Consider the following 6,144-nt stretch of genomic DNA (forward strand, 5'->3'; position numbering starts at 1 on the left):
TGCCAATGGACAGCACGGACGGTTCTCGGAGGGTTGTTAGGCCCGCTAGCTTACGACCACCTAATGGGTATAAGAAGCGCTATCAGCTCGGATTGGATACGACCTTAGAGGCGTTCAGGCATAATCCAGCGGACGTAGCGTCATACCATAGTCCGTTCGAACTAGTATTGAGCCAGTGGTCCGTACCTGTGGTTCCTCTCGTACTGCACAGGAATTCCGTTAAGATAGCGACAAACAATGCACACCAGTAGGGTAAAACTAACCTGTCTCACGACGGTCTAAACCCAGCTCACGTTCCCTTGAAAGGGTGAACAATCCTACGCTTGGTAAATTTTGCTTTACAATGATAGGAAGAGCCGACATCGAAGGATCAAAAAGCCACGTCGCTATGAACGCTTGGCGGCCACAAGCCAGTTATCCCTGTGTGTGCGTAGCTGTCAAGCCAGCAGTTTAGACGTGCTTTGTGTCGCTCCGTATTTTTTGCAAAAATATTGTGCAAAAGTGCTTATAAATAGCGGAACAATAGTCGAAAAGGGCGAATTGAGTGTCATTCTTAGCGAATATTGAAAAAGGAAATCGTTTTACTTCAATTTACTGCGCTAAAACTCAGTTTAAAGTGTCCCCATACACTTTGTATGGGGAACTTCAGTGGCGAATAAATATCGAAATACCGTGTTAGAACATTGGAAAAGTGGTAAAACACATGCTAGGGAGCATAAACTATCGTTTTCCAGCGACGTAAAGTGCTTTTAAAAAGAGATAAACAGTAAAAACTCGACGTGAAAGTGCGTGCAACAGCGTGGTACGGTGGCGTCAGGTGTGTCGTCGCGTGTGTTTGTGTCATCAACAACACCACGAAGCGTTTTCGAGCAGCGAGGACAACAACCCAACGTAAAAGCTCCCTTTTTATGACGACAGCGCCACCCGTGGCGGGTTCCGCAACTTCCAGCGAAGACAGCAACCACCTTCTCTTCGACGTCTGCAGCGCCACCAGTGACCGGTAGCGGTAGCGCTTAGCCGGGACACCAGCGTTACGAAGCGTTACGGTGCTATAAAACTCGATGCGAATTGCATACCTTTCCGGCGCTTAGCGGTCAGAGAGTGAGAACGCGCAGCCGGAGACCGGGAACGCTTAGCAGGAGACCGGGAACGGTTCTTTGGCTCCGAATCCTTCCCCGGGAACGCCAAAACGAGAGACTTCAACGCGTCAGCAGGCGACGAACCCGTTTTTTGGTGTTTTCTTGAATCTCTTGCGGAATTTATTAAAAATTCTTATTCTTGCGGTTTTCTCTTGTGAAATTGTTTTTAATAAAGGAAAAAGTGGGAGTTTTTTATTCTTGCGATCCGCGGACGGGAAATCTGCCAAAGGGGCTCTAGCGACGGACGGTCGTTACCTTGGCAGATGTTGAAGGGAATATTCCCTTGTTCCGTCTGAACGATTCGTGCAGGCGGTTTTTTGTGAAAGGAGCGGAGAATGGAGGGGCGGGTGCTTCGTTCCGGGGTGCGGTCGTCGTCCACGCCTCGGAAGCGGTCCGATACCCCTTCCCCTTTACCGGAGACACCACGGCCGGCCGGACCAACGGTGGCGGTTCCGTCCGAGGCTGATAATTCCGAGGAGGAGGACGATGCGGAATTTTCCGACGCCTCTCTTCTCGAGCAGACGGTGGTGCCGCCAGTGGTAGCGGCAGGGGAGATGTCTTCAACCGTGGCTCCCCACGACGATGGCGAAGCGTCGGTGCTGGCTTTCCAGCACAAGATGCTGGAGAACTTCGCCAAACAGATCGAGTCGCTGACGGAAGAGCTGCGACTTAGCCGGGAACGTGAAGTGGCCCTGAAGTGTACGCTGGAAGCGCTTCAAGAGGGCATGCGTTCCTTGACGGCGCTTCATTCCTCGGCACAGCCTGTTGGTCAGGGCAGTGCCAGGACAAAACGCAGCCGGCAGCAGCGCAACCGTGCGAAGAAAGCTTCGCAACTGCAGCAGCAGCAGCAGCAGCAGCAGCAGCAGCAGCGGCAGCAGCAGCAGCAGCGGCAGCAGCAACAACAACAGCGGCAGCAGCAGCAGCAGCAGCAGCAGCAGCAGCGCAGCCAGCCACAGCCGCAGCGACGGACGGTCGCAGTGTCGGCTAATGGCCAGCAGCAGCAGCAGCAGCAACCGCAACGTCAGCAGCAGCGGCAACAGCAGCAGATGTCCTGGGCTACGGTCGTGAGCGGTCGGAAGAGCCGATCGCAACGCCCGACTCAGCAGCAGCAGCAACCGCAGCAGGTGGGCCAGCCGTACCGGCCACCTCAGATGCGCCAGCAGCAGCAGCAGAGTCAGCAGCAACAACATCAGCAGCATCGTGCCCAGTCTAAGGGGCGTCCTCCGCGTCCTGACCGCATTGCGGTGGTCCCAGGTTCGGACAAAACCTGGACAGAGATGTACGTGAAGCTGCGTACATCTCAGGAGCTGCAGGACGTCAGGGCAGACATCGGCATGGGGCGCCGGACCGTGCAAGGTCATCTGCTTGTACCGTTGCGGAAGAACGTCGATAGCGCGGAGCTGGCTCGCCGGATCCAGCTAGCGCTAGGTGAGGATGGCGAGGCACGAGTGGTGACGGAGATGGGTGAGCTTCTCATCACCAACGTCGACTCTCTGGCCAAAGAGAGTGACGTGAAGCTTGCCATTGAGGAGAAGCTGGGGTCAGCGGCTGGCATCACTCACGTCGAGCTTTGGGAGCTCCGTGATGGCACAAAGCGAGCGCGTGTTCGACTCCCACTGGCCAAGGCACGGAGTCTCATTGGTCAGAAGTTGACACTCTGCCAATGTGTCAGCGGCATCCGCGAAGTGCCGAAGAAGCCGCTCGACCGTCAGCGCTGCTTCCGTTGCCTGCTGATGGGGCACCTGGCGCGGGACTGCCGTTCTTCAACTGACCGGACGGGTCAGTGTTTGCAGTGTGGCGAGGTAGGCCACCGCGTTAGTCAGTGCACGTCGGCAGCTAAGTGCATTGTCTGCCAGGGGCCCCATCGAGTGGGCCACTCATCGTGCCGACAAGGTCAACAGTGTCGGGTGTAGTGAGGGTGATGCAGGTCAACCTGGGTGGTGGACGCACTGCTCAGGATCTGGCCCTGCAAACAGCCCGCACGAAGCGGGTCGACGTGCTGCTGCTGTCAGAGGTGTATCGACCTCCAGAGGGCAGCGGTAACTGGACGGTGGATTCGTCGGGGAGAGCAGCTGTGGTGGCAACCGGCCACCTTCCAATCCAGCGGGTCTGGCGCTGTGCCATGCCCGGGTTGGCTGCTGCGCAGATTGGAGGGGTGGTCTTCATCAGCTGTTACGCCCCTCCACGTCTCAACGCCGGCGAGTTCGAGCAACTTCTGGAGGCGGTGGAGTTGGAGGCCCAACCCCACCCTCGCATCGTCCTGGCAGGCGATTTCAACGCCTGGAATGAGGAGTGGGGTAGCCAACGTACCACCCGGCGCGGTGAAGAGCTGCTGGACACAATCCGGCAGCTTGGGCTTGTGATCCTGAACCAAGGATCGGTCCCGACGTTCGTGGGCAACGGAGTCGCCACTCCCAGTGTCGTGGATGTGTCTTTCGCGAGCGCATCCATTGCTCGTCCAGACACTTGGGAGGTGGCAGCGAACACCACTTCGTGCCACTATACGGCGTCGGACCACCGGTACATTTTCTTCACCGTGGGGCCTCCAACTCTCGACCAGCAGCGACGACAACAGCAGCAGCACCAGCAGCAGCAGCACCAGCAGCAGCAGCACCTGCAGCAGCAGCATCGTCACCTGAACGGGAGGCAGCAGCGACAACAGCAGCAGCATCGTCAGCGGGGACAGGGGTCCTCTTCGTCATCCACCACGTTTCGGCACGCTGGCCGGAGATGGAAGACGACGCAGTTTTCGGTGGAGGCATTCGCAGCCGCACTCCAGACGGCCGGTTTTCCGGAACGAGCCGTCAGCCAGGAGGGGATGGTCGACGCCATGCTAGATGCATGCGACGACACGATGGAGCGCGTCACCATGTCGCATCGTGACCCCCATCGAGACCTCTTCTGGTGGACTCCGGAGATCTTGCGTCTTCGGGAGGAGTGTGCGGCCGTGCACGAGCGGATGCTTCATACCACCGACCTGCAGGAGCGCAGCATCGTGGCTGCACATCATCGGTCGGCGAGGAGAGCCGTCGAGAAGGCTGTCCGGGCCAGCAAGCGAGCGCAGCTCGATGAGCTGATTCAACAGGCGGAAACCAACGAGTTTGGGGCCGGTTATCGGGTGGTCATGTCTCGTCTTCGTGGCTGCTTCGTGCCACCTGAGACTGACCGTGTCGTGTTGGAGCGGATAGCCAACGATCTGTTCCCGACACATCCGCCTGTTGACTGGCCGGACGCTGAATCATCGAGCGTCGACACCGAGGAGCGGAGTTCTTCGTTGACCCCTGTCACCGTGGGCGAGCTGTTGTCCATCGTGGGATCGATGGCGAACCGGAAAGCGCCTGGACTGGACGGTATCCCCAACGCGGCGGTTAAGACGGCCATTAGGAAGTACCCGGAGGTTTTCGTCCGTTTGTACCAGGACTGCCTGGACCGGGGTGCGTTTCCAGCGCCCTGGAAGAGGCAACGACTGGTACTGTTGCCAAAGCCTGGCAAGCCTCCCGGGGAAAGCTCCTCCTACCGGCCGCTGTGTATGCTCGACGCACTCGGCAAGGTGTTGGAGCGCCTAATTCTTAACCGCCTCAACGAGTTCCTGGAGGAACCAGATGCGGAACGGCTGTCGGACGGGCAGTACGGTTTCCGGCGAGGCAGATCCACCATCAGTGCGATCCAGCGCGTTGTCGAAGCGGGCAGGACGGCCATGTCCTTTCGCCGCACCAACGCCCGAGACAAGCGCTGCCTGATGGTGGTGGCACTTGATATCCGCAACGCCTTTAACTCTGCGCCCTGGCAAGCCATCGCCAACGCGCTGAGGGACAAGGGGGTACCGTCATCGCTGCAGCAGATACTGAGGAGCTATTTCGAGGACCGGCGGCTGGTTATCGACACCAGCGAGGGCCCTGTCGAGCGTAACATCAGTGCGGGCGTTCCACAGGGTTCCATTTTGGGACCCACGCTTTGGAACGTGCTGTACGACGGGGTCCTGGGTGTCCAGTTGCCTGAGGGGGCCGAGGTTATTGGCTATGCTGATGACCTTGTCGTCTTGGTCCCCGCAACGACACCCCAAGCCGCTTCCTCGACTGCTGAACGAGCCATCGCGGTAATCATGGACTGGCTGGACCGGAACCGTCTCTCGTTGGCGCCAGAGAAGACGGAAATGACGCTCATCTCCACCCTGAAGCGTCATCCGGTCGTGAGCATCAACATCGGAGGTGTGGTCGTGCAATCCCAGCGCTCCATCCGTTATCTTGGAGTTTGGTTGCACGACCACCTGTCATGGTTGCCGCACGTTCAGCAGGCTGCAGCGAAGGCCATGAAGGTCGCGGAAGCCGTCACGCGCCTCATGCCGAACCACAGTGGACCGAAGTCGTCGCGTGCCCGACTGCTGGCGGCCGTAGCGGACTCCATCCTGCGCTACGGGGCCCCAGTATGGTCGGAGGGGCTGCAGCTGCGCCAATGCCGTAGATTGGTGCAGCGCGTGCAGAGGACAACGGCCATTCGTGTTTGTCGGGCTTTCCGGACGGTGAGGGGTGAGACGGCCGTGCTGCTGGCCGGTCTCATTCCAATATGCCTGCAGATAGAGGAGGACAGCAGGGTCCATCAACGGCTGAACGATCCAGCCAACGAGATCCCCAGGTCTGGCGTTCGTGAGCTGGAGCGTGACCAGACGTATGAGCAGTGGCAGCAGCGGTGGGACGCGGATGCTGCCAGCGAAGACGCCAGTCGGTACACTCGGTGGACGCATCGAGTGCTACCCGACGTGAGGGCATGGCAGTCACGGAAGCATGGAGACGTGACGTTCCAGTTGGCGCAGGTATTGTCTGGCCACGGATTTTTCCGTGACTACCTGTGCCGGATGGGCTTCACGTCGTCCCCGGACTGCCCCAGATGTCCTGGCGTTGCCGAGACGGCGGAACACGTCGTATTTTCCTGTCCGCGTTTTGCCGCTGAACGGGAGGTGCTGTTCGAGGCGGGGAGATCGAACCAGATCACCCCCGAGGGCTTTGAG

This window comes from Anopheles funestus (assembly GCF_943734845.2).
Source record: "Anopheles funestus chromosome X unlocalized genomic scaffold, idAnoFuneDA-416_04 X_unloc_44, whole genome shotgun sequence".
NCBI classification, from domain to species: Eukaryota; Metazoa; Arthropoda; class Insecta; order Diptera; family Culicidae; genus Anopheles; species Anopheles funestus.